Here is a 16,061-nt window from a genome sequence, read left to right as displayed (position 1 = left end):
TCGCTTCTTATCTTCGTAAGCCGCTGAAAGGCGCTGTGAGTTTTTGTAACTATTTCTAAGAAAAAGTTCTTCATCGCTATCTAGCTTATCTTTCAATTTTAGCTGAGCAAGTGAAGTGTCTGCGACTCTTGCTTGATTAAATGCTAATTTTCAAAACAAACTCTAATAGTTTGCTAGCTTTCATGCTACCTTAAGTTTTCGTGTAACAACATATACATATATGTCAGTTTTAAACCAATAAAATAAGAATTCGATACTTGTGTTGTGTGTAATATTAAATTATACTTCTGTTTTAGCATCTTATCTATCAAAGATTTAACGAATTATGTTTTGTTTTTAGTCTAATCGAATTAAAAGATATATACGATTTATGATAAGTTGATGAGAAAGACACCTTTCTTTACTCATCAACGTTACCGTAGTTATAGCTGACCAATTAACCTTCATACTAAAATTGTGTTAATAGGTGCCATTGATAATTAAGATTATTTAATAAGCCATCCTTAGTGAAATTGTCAAACAATTTAAAATTGGATTTACTTTAAGATGATTATGTCATCCGTACTTATCAACATTGTTTCATTTTCTTCAATCATTCGCTTAGCGAGAGAACCTGGTTATTGTGCGTAATTTTTTTTTCATTTTTTTTCTATTATGTACGATTTTATTTTTGTGTTACCCACACATTAGGAATTCTAAACATTTTTGAATATCATATCAAAAATTGACCGCTCCAGCAGGGATCGCACCCGCGTCTCCGACTGACCGTGTCGGCGCTCTAGCCAATTAAGCTATGGAACGATGTACCCGCTAGATCGAAATTCTTGATATGATGATATTTATTTTCGGTTTAAGCGAACCGTGGCAATTTTTTCTCCTCCAAACAACCGTCAGTTTTATTTAAATTATTTAAATATTATTATTTTTGTTAAGTGCATTGAAATTGAAGTGAGTGTTATATACCATGGGGGTTGCGGTAAGCAACAACATTATCTTTTTAACTTTAATGATTGTCTTTACTTCTCCTGATACATACTTGTTTATATTTTAATACATTTTTTTTGTCTGTTCTGCCATTCATCTTTTGACTGAGTGATATTAGTTCTTATAAAAGATACAATATAAGCAGTCTCTTCATAAACTTCAGTATATAAATAATATAAAAATAAAGATTATCGCAGGTACAAAATGTTTGTTTTCCTGTGCATGAAAACCATTGAAAGGTCCTGTTTAACAAAATTATGTCATACCTAAGATCTTGTTTTCATGCATTTCTGAATGAAAAGCCGCGGTATACAGATTGTTATTTAAAAAAATTGCTTGAAATTTTATAATATAAATTGATGACTATTTTATTTTTCTTTTTATAAGACGAGGTCATGGAATTCTCGTAATTGTAGTAAATTGAAAACTCTCCTCGTTTTTCCTTTCCTAATCTTTTGATGGCACTCTTTGTTTGCGCTCGGAATTAAGTATTAAAACGGAATAAATTGCTTTGGCGTTGATATTTTATAAACAGGGCAAACGTTTTTTTGGCTGTCGCTTAATACGTCCTATTTTCTTTTCTTTTTTTATTTTCTGACATGTTAGACATTTTCTCAATAAAAATATTCGATTGAGTTTCCTTATTTAATTAAAAAATAATATAATATTAAAACGAAAAATAGTAACAGTTTCATTTTAAGTGTTGTATGACATCCCAGAAGAAAAATTGGTTATTAGATTTAGCATAAGGATAATACTCTAATACCCTCTCAATCCAAGAACATAATTATCTTCAAAAGAACGCCAGGAAACTCATTAGGGCGCTACCGTTTTGCTTCATACTTTGTCTACAAACAAAGGCAAAACCTCTGATCCGAGTAAATTCGACGGTTATGTTACAGCGAGAGAATAATACAGTACAAATGACGAACCAGATTAGGGTCCACGCACGGAAACGTTGTAATTGTTAGCTATCTTGCAGCATTGTTTGGAAGAAACACCAAGTTATGGCCCAAAATATAAGCGTTAGTTTTACAAATAACAAGTCTGTTTTTGTAAATAAATAATTATTGTAATATATAATAATAAAATAATATTTAACATATCATAGTCATCTATTCTTAAAAGGCAACTTAATGCCTGTATTATATGTTGGAGATAACTGACATAGCTATATTTTCCTTTTGTTAAATTTGCATACAATAATACGTGAATTAATAAATACACATATTTCTCCCAGACTCGAGGCAAAATCGAGAAGGGCAGAAAGCACTCTGAGCCAACGGCCTAGTCAAAAGTATAGTTTTTGAACTTTTTTACTCAAATTCGTTTTCGTAAAAGGCAATCAAAGAATAAATGGTAGGGAGATGTAATGTTCTTTTTACTACATTTTCTTGAAATTAGTTATAACCCACAGTTTCACAAGCGTTAGTTTCAAGAAAAAAATAGCCATTTTTCTAATTCGAACCAGTTGAACCTGAGATTAGCGCGTTTAAGAGTTTAGTTTTTAAACAAACAGACAAACTTGTCAGCTTTATAATATTACTATTAATAACCTTAGGCTTAAAATGAACGCAGATTGTAGGCATTTCGTCTCTAGTGTAAAAGCCTCTTGTTATTTAGAAATTGTCGTCTGACCTTCGTAATGCTTTAGGCTAATTCTCTGTAATGCGTTAATTACTTAAAAAGTTAGGATATTAAAAATTTTGAACATGTAAAATTTTTTAATTAAAATATTTACAAAGAAATATATAATTCTTTGAAATTAAAAAAAATCTGTCATTATCAGTAACTTATTTGTAACTTGTTGTTACTTCTGAATGTCTGGACTAAACTTATCTACCTATTTCTTTATTGATAAAAGAAAAATTGGAAAAGTTTTCAGGTCGAAGAAAAGGCTATAAGTTTTTTTCAAGAAAATGAAATTAATTTTTGATAAGATTGTGTTTGTTTCGTAATTTATAACAATGTAATTATTTTTTCTTTTAAATTACTTTGCCTGAAAAAAAAATGTTCTATAAACTCATTACGACAGTAGACACTGGTAAAACTTAAAATACAATAAATCTTTAACTTAAAACTTGAAAGAATTAAATATTACGTCTTACTGTTGTAATAAATAAAGGATATTTGAGAGGATGCATAAGTTGATAGACTAATGGATGCATTTTACTCAAGTTATAACGGCAATAAATATTATTAAACCGATTCAATCATGCTTGATGAGTAAGCAGTTGGAGTTCCAGCATAATACGAGGCAAAACCTAAATTTTTTAAATAATAATAATCATCTTTATTTGAAAACAATTCATATAATTAAAAGATATCCCGACTCCTGCACTAGCAGTACTATGTTAATATATATAAATACATAATATAAATACACCAATAATTACATGACTGGATCCGCAAATCATATTTCGTTCTAAATCAACAAGCTATCCTAAATATAAATTGTTTTACACGAGTAGGTTGGCAAACAAGAAAATGCAATATTATTTAGCTGTGGTTTTCTAAAGATGATCTTCTGTAAGGACGAGGTACTTCTCCAGTCGGGTATCTCCAGATTTTAAGCAGTATATTTCCTGCTGTGCCCTACCTCAGTTAAGACTAGTTTCAATAGTACGAATTTGTTAGTTAATGCAACATTAATTGTAATGTAGAATGTCGTCAACATTTTATTTGTCAAGTACATTTTAAGTTTAACATTTTTACTATAGTAAAATAAAATCCGGGCTATATTTTGTATTTCCATTTGACGAAAAATTATTCAAATTGGTGCAATTCTGTTAAAGGTAATTGTGTAAGGAAATTGTTTGAATATTTTTGTAACTAATAATTTATTTTTTTATCATTGCGTAGCCCGCTTCTGTATGTCAACTCTAAACAAATACAAATGAGTAAACTTTCTAGTAACCGTCCAATCGTTTCACTGTTAAAAAGTTGCTCAAAATGAAATCCAGTCGCAATCTTGACGTAACTTGCACCATTTGTTACAGCAAAGCTATCAAGATCGAAAACTTCGATTTGGTTCCTATCCGTAACACGTTCTAGTGCTTATTTTTATAAAACATTACGGAACTTTTTTAAAATTTTTATAATATCAAACATAATAGCGTATAGCGTAGCTATAATAAAATGATCATGAGTGTGTCCTTATGGATCCATTTCTAACGGATATTTCAAGCGAGTGCTTAACACGGCTACAGATACACAACTCTATAGAATTCTTCGTTTGTGAGATCTGTTGTTCTATTACACGCTCAAGTGGTTATTTGACACAATGCACTGGTATCATCCACATACCCATGTGTGGAGAACGTACTGTATTGAAGTAAAACTAAATTGATATTTTAAACGTACTTAATTTATTTTCATAAATTCGGTTGACAGAATTATATTATTTATTTAATTAGATAATAACTACAATATAGTTGATTTTAGAAACATTATTAACTATAAAACCCGTTAAAACGATATAAGAGCTTTAGTTGTTGTCTAACAATGTAATGACAATAACGCTAAACGCACACTACACGTCAGTTGGTCAGATACATTTAACGTTATTTGTGCGTGGAAAATTATGTCAAGTTTTCACACTTGCACGCTATAACCACACGATGTACACAGTGGATTCTCAGAGTCCTGTGTATATGTTGAAATAGTTTGCTAAGGGCGCCACTTTCGAACTGACGTGACTACAATACCTCAACCATGTTTATAGAGAATATCCATAATGCACCAATATCATGCTTAGAACGTTGACTTATAAACTTGACGCCCTCTAGTTATGTATAGGTCTCAATTTTCAGAGCGATAGCTTCCAGTACAAATTTATAATTTCAAACATTGGCAGTGCCAGCCAAGATTTAAGTTAAATCAGAATTTTTACCACGTGTTTTATACAGCACTACGGACCCATCCACCTAAGAAATTCACAATACGACACGGCCGTATCTGTACTTGTACAAGCTTTTAGGCCTTATCAATGCCTATCAAATCCCCTTCCCGTTCCTGACATTAATACTTACATCAAAAACGCGTCAACCGAATCTATTTCTTAAGGGATATAAATTCAAAGATAAAAAGACCCTTTTCCCAGGCACTCGAAGGAAATAATTTAGTGGCTGTTAAAATCAGCTTTTTCGTCCGCGTTTGTTCCCTATATTGTCTTTTTTTTTATCCTCTTTCATACTTAAAGAAAATTAATTAAGTGCTATTGTTCCTTTTGAGTACCGTTTTGTAAACGGCTGGCGTTTTTTCCGGTATTTTTATTTATTTCGTGTATGTTTTTTTGCGATGAACGTTAAATATAATACGCCTTATGAATGCTATAATTTTTTAATGAAATTCTATTTCAAATTATTAAAATAAACGTGTATGCAACAACAAGATCTTAGTGGTATGTTTTCACCTTTCTTTCGTACATCCTTTTCACGACTCAATGCGATGTAATATAACTTCACCAATACTTGAAAAGTCATATGGGTTAGCACACCTATACAAAATTTATGATACAAAACTATTAGAAAAACTTTTCCAGAAACACACATTGTGTGTGTACTAATTTCTACACCACAGCAGAGATCTGCTTCGTTCTACATACATTTGTCAAGAGTGAACCCGTGACCTCTACCTCATTCAGTCAATTTCGTCGTATCATGAAATACAAAAATCTAATCATAATAAAAATAAATGCTAATTATTATATCAACTATTTACTGATTCAATTGATATTATCTCACATATGCCCAGCATATGTCACTTAAATATATAGGAGAAAGGCTTAATCCATCACGATGCTCTGCTGTGGGTTTGATAAAAACCGGGGCCAAGGGCTTTGCGTGCCCTCCGAGGCACGGTGAGGAAACCCACAATGACAGACAACCAAAACAGAAATAAATATTTGTATGAATAAAAATATCCACTACGAGCGGATATCGAACCCGCGACCGCTGATGTTCAGGCACCTACACGGTGCACACACACTGCTACACCAGATATTGTTGTCAATTATTAATTTAAATATTTCTTCTTCTAATAAAAACTTTTTTGTTCATTGAATGTTCTGAGAAAATAATTATATTATTGTCATCATCATCATTTCAGCCTATCACAGTCCATTGCTGGATATAGGCCTCTACAAGTTCAACTCGTATATATTTATTATCATATTAGTTATCATGTCAATTATATTATTCGCCAACTCGCAGTGGAGCAGTGTGGTGGAATAAGCTCCGATCCTTCTCCTACATGGGGAAAGAGGCCTATGCCCAGCAGTGGGATATTACAGGCTGAAGCGAGATTATAATATGTACACAATGTTTGAAATTTTCCATGCCACGTGTAAAGACCTTGCTTTTAATTTAGTAGAAAAAACATTTATATATTATACGTAATACATTTCCGAAACAACATATATTAAAGTCAACTAAATATGAAAATATTTATTAAGAATATTTATTTTATTAAGACTGTAATATAAAATTCTCATTAAAGATAATATTTAAAATAATAATTTAAATTGTGTATCTTGAAAATATTTGATGAACAACTACAATTTGTAAATGATTATTCAACATTGTTTCATTACATTCGAAAAATCTAAAAACACAATAAACTTACCGTAACTGAATATTTAAAACAAAAGAACGGTCCTAGGAAAAAAACAGGCGTTGATATATATGTTTCCTTATTGAGGTTCTTTATACGTTACAAGAACCGACAGCTGGTAGAATAAGAGAGAAAGTGTACAAAAACAATTCCCAACCCTTCGAGATATGACTCATATATTTTCTCGTGTTTTTCTCGAGAAATGATCGCTCGTCTCGATTATGTAAGAAACTTCACACACAGAAAGCGTTACGTAACAATAACCGGAGCTGCCGACATTCATCTAGAATGAAGTTGCTCAACTAAACTACGTTTTTTTGTCTGAACGTACAAATTTTTGTAACTAGTGACCTTGTTTTTTAATGTTTACGCGAATTTCACCCGACGATTTCATCTGAAATTTACCGTACCCGACGTTTCGGATACTTTTCAGCAACCATAGTCACGGGAGGACTGACTCAGAGGTTATGTAAAAAACCTAATAAACCGCGATAAAATCAGAAAAAGTTATTTCATTATAACTAGTCAATCTTATATAATAATTTTTGATATGTTAAATTTAAATAATTTGGGGAATATTTAATATAAATACTATGATACCTAGAAACTTTTCTATGGTAGAGTCATAATTGTCAACTAGTATAACCATTATTATACCGTCAATTTGAAATAACATCATAGCTTTGTAGACTCCCATGACTGTTGATCTGACGTAAATATTACATGGATACGTATTAGAATAAAATACTTGATGTTCAGATAATACGGGGAATTAGAGAAACCCATGGTCATTTTACTTTAAAACAAATTACTTTTATAAATTGTATTGAAACGGTAAACCACTTTAAGTATGGATCTACATGAAAAAATATAAGTCAGTGATACACGCCATTATGAAACGCAATTTGTCAAATTTCTCTAGAAATTCTTCTCTGTCCAATTGCATTGCGTCAGCGAATTAAGTGTGTAGAGCCTCTAAGATATGAAACATTTTACAGAACAAAATGAAACAGAGAAATATTAAACCGCTACAGAAATAATGAATTGACTTCCTCAAAGCTACATCGTAAAAAGTAAAAAGTTTGTTTGAGCTTTTGCTATTTTTTATTTCGAATTTATGTACATTTGAATTGAGAGAAAGTTCGTTGCAAACAGAAAGTTCAACAGCAATTGTTATATAAGGATCAATACACTATACATATGTGTCGTATAATGTTTAATTAACGTGGATTGACGGTAATCATTTATGTAAGCATTTCAGAAAAAAAAACTATTAAGTTAAACTATTAAGTATAAAAAGTAATCTAATTAAATATTAACATTTTTAAATATAGTGCTACTGTACTTGTACAGTGCACTTGTTTTTACATTATTTTGTAGAAAATTCAACCAAACATATTTCTAGTAACTACTTTTATGTTGAAATGTATATTTTTTATAAAAATCTTTGTCAAAAATGAGTTAATGAGTTCATACGCAACCTATATCCGCCTATATAACGCTTAGTGACGTACGCAAAATGATTACTGTAATAAAAATGTGTTGCGTGTAATAATAATATTAATACAATTAGAGTTTAATAACATTACCAATACTAAAACAAAGTCTAATAGAATATATGTCTAGTTCAACACTAATGTAGGGTTTAATAAACCTTTTTTATCATATTGGCATCATAATTTTATTATCTAAATATAAAATAATTATAAAGTTACAAATAAATTACGCAGTAAACAATTTTTTAAACATCTAATTGCCCGTTTAATTAAAAATACATATCATTGTATTTTTAATATAAATAAAACTTAAATATTTTGCGAGAAAAATCTAAGGAATCGCCAATGAAAATAAAACAGTAAGAATATGCGAATTATCTTTACCAATTTACCTAATACGGAGTGGCCGGTGTCGCCTAAAGACTTTTTCAATATAAGGGGAGTTACTTGTGTCTTACAGCTTTGTACCTTGTACGCGTGACGGTTGTAAGTCCCCTTTAGCACACCGGGGATACCTTACGAGGGTGACTATTCCACAACTTGCAAGTATGTGAAAGGGACTGACAAATGCAATATTTGCTGATTTTTTTCCAAACAAAATGATTTCTAGAAAATTGATCGAGAAATTTATTACTCTTACCATCCTCAGCAAGTGTATAATCCTTTCAATTTAACATTCTATCTATGAATAGAATTCTATAAAACAATAATTTATAAAGTTATTTACAATAAACTTCAAACTTTATGCAGTCTTTGACCTCTCATAAAAATATACTTATACTGAACAAAGTACTTTTTTACTATTTTTATTAAATAATAAAAATAATGACTGAGCAAAATTTCAGCTTATTTGTACTTTTTAAGCTTTTGTTTAATATAACAAACTCATTGAAATTTTTTTTAAACCCTATTCTATATAAATAAAAATGAATATTGCTAAGCGCTTAACTCGAGAACGGCTCAAGCGATTCGGCTATTTTTTTTTTGTATGTTCCTTAAGGCCCTTCCTGAAGGTTTTTATACAAAAAAAAAATAAGAACAATAATTTCGTGGACAAGTTTAATTTTTACTATTAACTATTGACAGAATAAAGTCTGTCCGGGCAGCTAGTACCTAATAAATCAAATATCTAATCAATTATTACAATAACGTTAACTGAAACTGTTATTGATTCATAATACACAAACATATTATAAGTGAACAATTGAACATACAATATTTTGAAAGTGAACAATGTATATCACGAGTGCCTCTGCGTCCTTCAGAGCGAGTGTAGTCACTATCTTATACAGACCCTCCATACAATAGAGACTTACAAAGTTCACATCTCCAAAAGCTAAAGTACATTGGTCTTATGTAGTTTAGTCAGAAAATCTTCGCAAGTAACTAAACAACTTTTAAATATTGATCTGAATTAAATCAGCCTGCCAATGTCCCTCAGCTGTCCCTCAGCTAGGCAAAGGCATTCTCGCCACGAAGAAGCAGGTTTGGAGCCTATTCCACGGTGTTCCTTGACTTTGGGTTGGTATATGGTTACCAAGCGCGTTGACGTTGGCGCAACGGTCACAGCACTGGTTTGTGCTGTTGTACTGGCGGTTGCGGGTTTGATCCCCGCACATGACAAACATTTGTATTGTCCATACAGATGTTTGCCGTAGTCTGGGTGTTTGTTCAGTCTTTGTTAGTCTCTCCACCGTGCCTCGGAGAGCACGTAAATATTTCTATACAAACAAATATTAATCCCGTCACCAATCCGATATTAATGAAAATTTTCCACACCATTACACAAGGATCCTCATCTGTTGAGAATTGAATTTAAAAAAAAAATTAAAAGTATTTCCTAAGCCTTCGAAAGTGTCCGCAACGTCGGGCGTTTTAAAAAACATAATAAACCGCGATAAAATCCGAAAAAGTTGTTTCATTATAACTGTTCTTGTCATACTTCAACTAAATCGCTGTAATATTATAACTGATTCACAAGATCGTAGATTGTAAATTCAAAGTAAAATATTTATTTAGCTTATGAAGTGTATTATTGATTTCTATTAAGGGTTATTAAATATACTTGCTACAAAAAAAAAAAAACAATTAGTACATAAAATTTATGCGTTGTTGTTTATTTTAAACCTATATTTGATTTCCAAAAATGTTTTAATTATCCGTCTATTAAATTTCCACTGAAATATTTTTAACGTCATTTCTCTTTCATCCTCTATTTCATAATCGTTTAATAAATATACATATTAATTAACTTTAGAATTTGAGCATAATAATTGTGTCTGCTCGCAAACGACCGACTTTCATTACATAGACAAGTAATATAACGTAATTTGACGAAAAAATTACTAGTCGTCACACGATTTTCGAGGGTTCCCCTCGATTTCTCTAGGATTCCATCATCAGATCCTGGTTTCCTTATCATGGTACTAACCCTGGGATATCTCCTTTTCAACAAAAAAAAAAGTATTATCATAGCATAAATGAATTAGCAAAAAATAAACCTACATTTATACAGCATATTTGTGTATATATAAAAACCTACATTTATATAGCATATGTATGTAGTAAATTCAATATATTTCTTGTTTATACCAAACAATTGTAACAACAAAATGTTCATAAAGTTCGCAATATATAAGTGTTTGATACAAAATAAATATTGTTCGCTTTTCCTTCCCGAGAAAACATTTCTGAGTGTGAATTTTTAAATTTTATCGCTTGCTCGATGCTTTTAACCTTATACTTATTTTATTTTTCCGGGTGTCTTTGTATTATTTGTATTCTGGTTTCAACTAAATCTACATTCTATTATATACTTTTTTTTAACTTTTATTTATTTTTAAATTTTACATATTCCTCCGGTACGTTTATAATCGATTTTTTTTCCTGTTATATAGGTTTGTGTTATAATGTCAAAGTATCTTAACATTAAACTTAAGAAAAATAGTTGAAACTGAATGATATTTTAACGCATCAAAAATGTAAATAATTTATAATTAGACTAATATTACATTAATTCCTTTTACATAACCGATTCTAAGAAGCATAAAATTTTATATGATTACTACATTTAATGACTATTTAAGTCATAGAGTAATTTTACCTTAAGGATATTCTCCATATCGTGTAATCGACTTCAAATAAAAGAACAAAAACAAATAACTTATACTAACTTACCTTAAGAACCACGTGCTAACAAACGTCCACAAACACTGAACAGTCACAAAAGTTTATGTTAGCGTGTTATCGAGAATTCTTTGATAATTATCATTTCAATAAAATTGATAAATCGCGAATGCTAATACGTATCAGGCGGGGCTGAATCGTGTCAAGGTCCCTAAATCGACTACGGCGTAGACGTCCGCTCTGTAGCCGGTCTACGGTACGACAGCCTCACGTTGCTACGAGCTACGCGGGGATCCGCGGCCAATCGAAGCGAGGCTGTGTGGTTTGGAGTATGCTCTATTATATTTATTCAATAAGATATGACACTTTTATTCTTTACCTATTGAGAGTATGAAATGAATTTGTTTGGAATTTTTTATATGATACATTTTTTAGTAACTTTTTTGTATATATTTGTAAAAATACATACAGTATGAAAAGTATAATTAAAATAATAATGTGTGACTACAATTATATTAAACATACAATTATGATGTAAGGCAACTAATAAAACAAATAACTGCATATAAAATTCAGTAGTTAATATTGTATAAATTAACTGTAGAGCATATTACAGTTAGTGGCATTATAAATACATAGGAAGGAGATAACAGTCCAAGTTGGGCAATTGCGTGCCTGCGCCAAAGAGGGATAGATATACACATATTTCAAAAAGGCAGAGTAAGATACATATACAAAGAAGGTTAAGTTTCTTGAAATCATCATTGAAATAAATTAGCTTTTATTTTCCTAATTGACTCTTATTCAGGTAAGCTTACATTTTCGACACTTATAACAATAGACTTACACATCTTTAGATATCATAAAGGGTGAATTCTTTGCGTTAAATATATTTTTGAACAATAAATGTTACGTGTTATATTCATGATACTATGACCGAACATAAATACTATTTATATGTTTTCCTACACAGAAACTATCCGCTTTCCGCTGTTTATCCGCCACTTTGTAAGCTTATTATTTTTATATCACTAGATTCGTAGGCTTGTCTTGCGTACGGCTCAACTGATGATAAGCGATTAACGTAGCCTAATACTAAGCCTAAGTCTCGGCTAGTTAGAGCGCTAGTATTCTCAATATTCCTCTACGCTTCGGAGACGTGGACCCTGCGAGAAAGTGAGAAGAAGAAAATAGACATTCTCGAGATGTGGTGCTGGAGAAAATATTGAGAGTGTCCTGGAATCAATTCCGGACCAACAAGTCCACTCTGGAAGAACTCAAGCAGCGTCTATTTTCCATCGTACAGGCTCGAATTCTCACTTTCTTTAGTCACGTGATTAGACGTGACAATGTCTCCATCGAACATCTAGTCATTTAAGGAAAAGTATAAGGAACCAGATCTCGCGGCAGATCGCCTGTGAGATGGACGTACCAAGTAAAGGCTGCAGTAGACGTTCCATTACATGTGTGCTCCCGAAAAGCAGCTGTCAGGAAGACATGGAAACGGATCGTCAAGCGTGTGACTGGGAAGTGACGACCACGACCGCTCTAACAAGAGCGTAACGAAAGAGATGATGAATACTAAGCCTTGATGACTGCAATACCTCAAGCATCGCAAGCGCGTTGCCGACCTCACTCCCTATCTCCCCAGGAGCTCTGGTCACCTTATTCACAACAGAAATACAACACTGCTTGTAAGCAGTATTATTTAGTTATGATCTTCTGTAAGGTCGAGGTACTTTCCAAGTTGAACCACTCCAGATTTTGAGCAGGGTATGTCCTGCTATATCCTATCTCAGTTATAATACCTAAAAAGTGTGAAAAACATTTAAACTACAAAACCGATTTCTCGAAAATTACGCATGACAGAAATAAAAAAAAATAAAATAGACAGATATATTTAATAAAATAATACATACTTCTCCGTTCAAGAGCAAAATCCGAGATTAATGTACTACTCAGAGGTTCCGCTTCATCAAAACCCGTACACCCACTAAACAGTTATGAAACAGCACATTTAAAAATATAGTCGAATTGAAAGCTTCCTACATTTTTGAATTCATTGAAAAACAAAACTAGTACACAAAATGATTAAATTAATTCGAAAAAACAAACTGTCTTTATATCTTTTACACAGATAAACTCACTTCATTCAAAAATAAATATATTGGTTTAATTTTTTAAAAGTGCAAAGTCAGATCCATGACAAAGCTATCTCATCTTGTTTGTACTCGTATCGATACTCTTATTTAAAAAATAGCTAAAAGCACTTCGTAACTATCGAACACAAAATCCAAATAAAATTTAAATTAAAAAAAAACTCAATTTAATCAAAGACATACATACCTATTACGTATTTTTTTTTATTATATATTTTATATGTATTTTATATGTATAAGCTAAAAAGCATCTTAATTTACTATTGTAATCTAAGTATATAAGACGCTAAATTTATTTTAAAATAAGTACTTATAAATTATGTTTAAATAAAAATATAAAAAGTAACATTTGTAGTGACATAAAAAACCACCATCATAGGATCATCATTAAACCAATTTTATTGACAATATTCGATAACACTCATTAAATTATAAAACATTTTAATCAAGGTCCGGACAAACAAATATGTTCTAAAATTCGGTAGACAAACGTAACTTTTTAAAAAAACAAATTAATTAAATCGACAAATATAATGAAGATGAAAATTGTATTCAATAACTTTCGTTTTTACAGCTTACCGTTATATATAAAGGTGAGGACAGACAGGAAGAAATACTCATAACAAATACTTGAACCGCTCTAATATATGTATATCATTCTTATAAAAATTTAAAAAAGTATGGGTGTTTGCACCAAACTAAGCCTATCAAGCATTTAGACACCTTCACTTTTTTTTTTTGAAGATCTATCGCAAGGTTCGCACATTGTGTTCAATGCCAGTCCAAACAATATTTTAGTGTGTAATATCCCACTGCTGGGCATAAGTTTATTTCTCCATGTTTGAGATGGATAGAAGCTTAACCCACCACGCTGCTCCACTGTGGGTTGGAAGATAATATGCAGTTAATTATATATTTTATAAACATTTATTACAAAGGGGACTGTCCACTTTGTATGGGCGTTTCGGCCCCGAGTGGACAGTTACTGAGAATAATAATTATATATTAAGTTAGTAGTACTAACAAGTAGGAATTAGAAAAATGATATAGTTTTGTGTCCAGGTGTTTCTTTTTTGTTTTTTTTTGTGGATAATTACAAGAAGGTTTCTGAAATAAAAAATCATTGTTTTTGTTATTTTTGTTCTACTAATCGGATTCGTACGTTAACAGAATGTTATCTAAAAACTAGGCAGGTAGATTTATTAAATCTTGAAACCTTTTCCAGCCCAAAAACCAAATAATTGTCATGACATGGGCACAACAACCTACTGTCTGTCGACCAACCATTCAGTTGCAATAATATTTTTTTATGGCTTCTCTGCCTGACCTTTATTGTTTACATATAAAATAAATACAAAATATATCTTTCTACTTATAAATATGCCTACTGTGTATTTTACGTCGCAGTAGTGATGAATTCTCGGTTGATGGAAAACCTTTCAGTAGGTTGCTATATCACTATGAAAGAATATGGAAGTCAAATGAATGTATGACGCAAAAGTCTGTAGTTTAGGGTTGCCATAACAAATAATATTTTCAATAAACAAAATAAATCGATTAAATCGATAATCGAATTTAATATAATTAATTGCTTGCTTTTTATGTAGTTAATAACAATGTTTCTAAAATAGTTTATTTTTCATCAAAGTTAATTTTTTTTACTAAATACACTTTTATAGACTTTTTTTCTAATTACATAATTCGATTAAACAATACTTTTAATCGATTTTAACAAATAATTGATTTAAAAATATTTTAAAATCGATTGTTCGTTAATAATAATTGTTTGTTTAAGACTGGCAACGTGGTATAATCAAATCACCAACCGGAAATAAACTAGACGTATATAATTAATGAATTAAAATACTTATTATATAAACTTTTTATCAGTTTATATTGATACAACTGAAAATCACGAATAATCATGATATAATATATGAAAATTTTTGGTATATTTGTTTTTTTGTATAAATTCTGTTCACGCTGGGCCGAAAATGGACAGTCCCCTTTAATATACATATCATAGGCGAACGTTACCTAAAATACGGAACTTAAGCTACGTACTTGTAGAACAGATGACTTTGTGCTGTTCATATTCAAATTTAATTAATTTTATTTAGTAAAATGCTTTCTCTCTTTAGGTACTATGTAAGGTTGCATGTGTAGGCTGTATAAGGATTGACTGAGTTACTGACTACCATCAATTAAAATCTTTTAAGATTAAAAGAAATGTTACTAAATTTACCTGTGTTATTGAAAATGTCACTTGTTCTCACGGCGATTGCGAACACGTCATCAAGATTGAACATTATATGGATGTTCGTGAAATTTATGATGTCTGTCTTTGTCTTAAGAGAAATATTTAAAATGTGTAAAGGGGTAAAGGGTCGCGTCCCTCGGTTGTTAAATATTCATTACGCTTTATTTTTTGTTTGATTAGGGAAGTTTGTTTTGCAGTATATTCGCTTACTCTTGAGCAAAATCGTAAAAGTCATGGGATCTCTATGACACATATCATTTTTTTATATGAGTGATATATTAAAGTAAAAAAAAAAGAATAAGATTTCGTCTTAGAAATAAGTCTGAAAAGAAAATTCTGTTTATCGAGTTCGTTTATAAGGCAAAATTTTCAAGTGAGATTCATAAAAGCAAATCTAATTGGTCCGCTTCTCTCTGTTAGGTA

Source organism: Melitaea cinxia, chromosome 11 (genome assembly GCF_905220565.1).
Source record: "Melitaea cinxia chromosome 11, ilMelCinx1.1, whole genome shotgun sequence".
Classification (NCBI taxonomy): domain Eukaryota; kingdom Metazoa; phylum Arthropoda; class Insecta; order Lepidoptera; family Nymphalidae; genus Melitaea; species Melitaea cinxia.
The sequence above is the reverse complement of the archived record's forward strand: the minus strand, read 5'-3'. Positions refer to the sequence as shown.